We start from the raw sequence: 5664 nt of genomic DNA on the forward strand, positions 1-5664 counted from the left end.
TCTTTCCCCATCTAGCCTTGTGTCCTTAGGAAATGACCTTCTCTTTCCCAACCTCCTCATCTGGACAGGAAGGGGCTGGACTTGAGACTTCCAAGGTCCCTTCTGTGTCACAAACCTGGGGAGCCGGATCCTAATACATTATAAACAGCAGTTCTCATTGAGCATGGAAATGAACAGCCAGAATGAAAGAGCCCCTGGCATCCTGAGACCCACGCTGTCTGGAGCAGGGGGTCGAACAGTACTCTCTTCCCTTCCCTCTGAAAAATGATGTTCTCCTTAGGGTGTTTGTGACAAGAAAAATTTGAAACTCCCTCCATCACCTGGAATTGGCCCTTAGCCAGCGTTGATAGTGCCCTGGACAAATAATGGTGAGACAGTGACATCTAGTGGCCATCTCTGCTAACCAAGGCCTAGCCTGACTTGTCAGCATTAGGAGTTTACCGAAAGTCCCCTCTTGTTGCAGCTAAATTGAAGACATTAATTGACAGTGAGAGTGTGGCAAGGTAGTGGGCTGTAATCTCAGTCTTCCAAGTGTCTCTGATCTTTGTCTGTCCAGTCAGGGCTTTAGCCTAGCCTCTAAATCCTTCCCTCACAGCTCCCTTGTTCTCTGAGTCACTGCCATGGTTGTAATTTAGTCAGGCCCCAGCTGGTAGCAGGAGACCAGGGTTGGCACAGGGACAATGGGTTCCACCCAGGGGATCATGCACATGGCTGCCCACACACCCAGCAGTGTGCCACCGTGAGGCAGGAGCACACAGCAGGGCCCTGGCCACACGCCAAGGGCTGCCTTTATCCCAATTGCCAGCTTTTGAAGTGGGGGAGAAGTAACAAAAACAGCCAGAACCAAGTTGGCTAAGGTCCAGTAAGAGCTAGGGAGCCACATGCCTGGCTCTGTCCACTAGGGCACCAGGATCTCCCCCTATTACTAGAGTCCACAGAACTCAGAGATTCCTAAAAAATGAAGCAGATGGGTTCCTCTTAGTCATTTTACTGCTGGTTCTTAGATCCACACATGGCAGAGGATAGCAGGCAGCCAGGAGTTGAGGCTTCGGATCAAGTGAACCATGAACAAAGTGGCTCAGCTTGCTGGGTCCCCGCAGAGCGCCATATTATTCTCATCCTAGAAGAGCGACCTCCTCCTCTTGAGTCATGTTTCCTATCACCAGCTTGGACCTGGGTTTATAAGCCATTCTGGAAGTATACTCTTTCACTGCCTCCTGATTTCTCCGGATCTTGTGCATTCTAATAAGCCAACTAACTGCACAGATGTTGGATGTGGCTGTGTTTCCTCACTTTACCCTCCAGGCCTTTCCTGGACTCTGTCACCAAGATGAACACAATGGTAGCACTTCCTTAAAGAAGGAAGTCATTCGTTGGGCTTAGAGATGCAAATTCCGGAATTGCCATAGTTTCTAGTGTGGCATGGTAATTTTCCCTATCCTTTAATGATAGGTGTAATCATACTTTCTTGAGGTGAGAGCAGATATACTACTATTTTACTGTTTATATTAGAGTCCTGTTAGGAGACAGAAATCACAGTAGTAATTTGAATACAGAGATTGTAATATACAGTATAACAAACTCGTAGAAGGTACTCAGCTCCTAAAAAGGACAAACAAGAGCTGCAATATAGTAAGGCCAGGCCTAAGCTGAGCGAAATTTCCCAGAGAAGGCACTGAGAACCACGAGAGCTTAGTTGACAGGTTGCCCAGGAGTTGGAATTGGAGCCCAGGAGGCCCCTGCTGGATGCTGGGGACAGCCGGCCTCCCACAGCCCCTGGCCGTAAGAGCGCAGGCACCCAGGCCGGGAGGGAGGAGGGGCTCTTCCCAGGTGGGCCTTGCAGCGTGCCTCTAGCGCCCTCTACTAGCAGAGATGAGCATTGCACCAGTGTGGAAAGGAGAAATGTTTGCTGGGTCCAGCAAGCCCCTGTCAAAGTAGGGCCAGCCAAGGGCAGCAGATTTGGAGCCCAGTGAAGGCACACGTACTCTCTGTCTCCTCTGTGAATCTCATATAATTTTAGATTCCTAAGTCTTCGAACAAGATATTGATGTTCTAACAATGGGAAAACAGTAAGAGCTAACTTATGTGGTTGAGTTGGTGTTTCAACTGGTGTGTGTGTGTGTGTGTGTGTGTGTGTGTGTCCGCGCACCTGCGAAGGGTGTATTTATAAACCAAGCTAACAGTGCCTCTCTGTAAAGTTGTACTACATCAAGATTAAACAAGATTTTGTTCTTTGCCTCCCAGCCCCTCCTTTCCTATTAAATCACCTAATCCTGCCCAGCCCCAAGTCTTAGACCTTCTTCCATGAGAGACAGACTATGAGGCACACGCCTAATGAAGCTTTCAGGCTGTGACTCCCAAACTAGAGTAGAGTTTGGGGTGGGAGGAAGGAACCTATAATCTGCATTTAACTAACTCCCCAGAAGTCTCCAATGCGCCGCAGGAACAGAGCATCACTCTTCACTGGCCCGGAAGTGGGAAGTGGGGAACCGCATGGCCAATGATAAGAGAAAGAGACACCAGGCTAACAAGCTCCTCTCTGCCCCCGCTTGGGGAGAAAGTCAGTGTTGATACTAGGTTTCCAAAATGAAAATCAGATAAAGGCACACGGAGCTGCTTCATGGGTGATGAGATTTAATGACTCAAAAGAGAAGAAATTGATTCCTGTTTGTCAGACTGGGAAATTGGAGAAGCAGATTCCTTGGCCTCTTGCCTGGTCACCTCTTCAGGAATATTTTCTAGACAGGAACTATGTCAGAGCTAGGGCATGCTAGGGGTCCTCTCATCTGACTCAGAAATAAGGGCTGCCAGCTCCTGAGCACCACTGATGTTACAGTATTGCCCCGAGTCCCTATAGGGATGTCTCAAGTGCCTGCCTATTCCACCCTATAATGCATCCACCTTCTGTCCCTATCCAGTGCAGCATGTGGGGAAGCCCATGAGCGCTGGCTGCTCTGTCGTGGGTTGGTATGACACAGATCTAGAATGCACTTGGGTGTCTCTGTGTCCCCATGGACTGGGAGCTCCCCACCACAGCAGCTCTTGCACCTGTGCCTGTCCTGCAGCGAGCCCTCAGTAGGAAGCTGTGCGGCCCAGAACACGGTCACACACCTCCATCACTTCAGGGTCTAGCTGCTTCCCCTACAAAATGATCATTTGAAAATCCTGCCTCTCCTCCAACGCCATGGGGTGTCTATCCTAGTCAGGGTTCACAAAGGAAAGATTTAATACAGGATGTGTAATTTATAAAATTATTTCATAACATTTACCCCAAAGAGTAAAATGAAAAAGAGTGTAAGAGGTCTTCCCTGCACCAGAGACCCAAGGAATCCAGCTGAGGTCCTGGATCCCACAGTCATGTCCTCCATGAGTCCAGCTGAAGACCTGGAGCCCACAACAAGGTCTCATGCAAGTCCGTATCAGGGTCCTCACTGGGAAGGCCCCAAGGTCAGAGGTGGAAGCTGGAATGTCTGCACCAGCAGGCTGAGGGGTCTGAACTGGAGCCAGGAAGTGACACTCGAGGTAAGGGCCAGAGCTCCCCCAAGAAAACCACAGCCATCCTCAGTGACACTGAGGTCCCAGACTCCTCCAGAATAACAGCCGAGTTAATACCAGGAAAGCAACATGTCAGGCTTATCCAGGAGAACCAACAGCCCCACCTCTTCCCCTCCTCTTCTCCTTTTATGCTGTTGGCAGCAATCCTCAGGTAGGCCCTCCACACCCAGCACCAGCTGATACAGTTTAGCTGGGTGTTCCACGTTGGCCACTAGCTGATCCACCACGGTGGCTAACACCCAGATTGGCCCAAGGAGTAGCTGTGGACTCCGGGCATGCTGTGGCGATACAAGTCCATCTATGCACCTGACGGGCAGTGCCTGTGGGGAGGAGGCTGCTGGGCGGGGGGTACGTGGGAACTTTCTGCTCCAATTTGCCATGAGCCTAAAACTGCTCTGCAAGTTTTAAGCAGTGGGGAAACACTTCCATTTAAAGTTGAGAGGGCTGGCCAACGGATTTAAGCATCTGCAAACAGGCACAGGGGCCAGGGTTTGATCCCTGGGCCTGCCGTGCTGGTCCCGCCCCCAGGCATGCTGAGACAGCCATAAAGACTGGGTGTGGTAGCGCATGCCTATAATCCCAGCTCTTGGCTGTAAACAGGTAGATCGCTATGAGTCTGATCTATTAGTGAGACCCTGAACACCCTGTAGATCCTTCCCTAAAATACAAATAAATAAATAAATAAATAAATAATAAAGTTGCATGAGAACTGAATAAAATAGTGCTGTCAAAGGGCCTTGGGGCTGCCTGAGGGGCATCACCCTACAGAGAGCCGGGAGGCCCCTGACAGCCAGGGGATGCTCAGCTCCGGTGTTTCTCATCTCCCACGGGTGGGGACAGGTGTGTGAATCAAAGCACCATGCTGCCTTGGGCAGCACATACACTAAAATTGGAACAATGCAGAGAAGATCAGCATGACCCCTGGGCAAGGATGATTATGAGCAGTCCATATTTTGTTTTTAAAAAATGAGAATCAAGGACCCAGCTGAGCCAAGGCCCTTGTTGCTCATCAGGAGCCAGGACAGCAAATGTGGCCCAGGCCTAGATACAGCACCGGCTGGGCCTAGGGTTGGTAAGATTAGCCCTCCCTCCCATCAGGCAGCAAACCTACTCAGAACCAGTGAAAGCAAAGGGAAAGGACTGGAAAACACACAATCCGGGTGGGGCTGTGACTGCACCTGGCGCCCGAGGCCTGCCCTTCCTTGCTTGGCCCTGCACTTAGCCTGAGGTTGTTTGAGCAGAATAGAAAGACAACTGACTGCTCTCTGGGCATCTCAGTGGCAAACTATGATGATGAAACTTCACCTCTGTACCTCAGTTTCCCCAGGAAGGATTCTTCCCTTCTACCATTGAATGTATTACTGAGTCGAAAATCTCTAAGGGCCAGCCAAATAGCTCTGTGGATGAAAGTGACTGCAAGCAAGTACAGGGGCCAGGGATTCGATCCTGGGCCTGCCATGCCGGCTCCACCCCCAGGGGGTGGTGAGACAGCAATTGAGACTGGGCGTGGTGGCATACACCTGTAATCCCAGCTCTTGGGAGGCTGTAAACAGGCAGATCACTACAAGTCTGATCTAGTAGTGAGACCCTGAACACCCTGTAGACGCTTCTCTAAAAACTATGAAGAAAAAAAAGAAAAACAAAATCTCTAAGGACTGTTCCTATAGTAGCATCATATTTTCTTTAGCAATATAGTTTAAAGGCACTGGAAGAAACGGAAGGCAAACACACAAAGCATAAAAATGAAATAAACCGCTGCCCTGACAAGGTTCACAGAGTTGGTGTCTCCCTCCCAGGCTGTACTTCTCTAGGCTCTGAGTGTGAACGCTTGTTTGAAGAGTGCTTGGGTAAGTCTGAAGAGGGCAGAGCTGTGGTCTCACCCTCGGCATCTGTCCTTAGTGATCAATCCACTCTCTCTGCAAAGAGAAGTCAGTGTGAATCTAGGAAATGAACAGATGTTTCTTGGATCATTGATCTTGGCTTCCCTGGTGCCTCTTTCTACAATCAGACTGTGCTCCACTTCCGGTGTCTGAATTCTCTTCCTGGCCCAAAGCCCAGAGAGAATTCAGAGCTTTGGGGCTTGAGTGAGGAAGAAACCCAAGCTACAGC

The 5664-nt window shown here is 49.9% G+C and overlaps 1 pseudogene; it reads left to right on the forward strand.

Annotated features, from left to right (window-relative positions):
- The first annotated feature begins 4416 nt into the window (after positions 1–4416).
- On the forward strand, positions 4417–4512 carry LOC111815674 (annotated as a pseudogene).
- The last annotated feature ends 1152 nt before the right edge of the window (positions 4513–5664 follow it).

The sequence above is a fragment of the Octodon degus genome, unplaced genomic scaffold, assembly GCF_000260255.1.
Source record: "Octodon degus isolate 3935 unplaced genomic scaffold, OctDeg1.0 scaffold00019, whole genome shotgun sequence".
NCBI classification, from domain to species: domain Eukaryota; kingdom Metazoa; phylum Chordata; class Mammalia; order Rodentia; family Octodontidae; genus Octodon; species Octodon degus.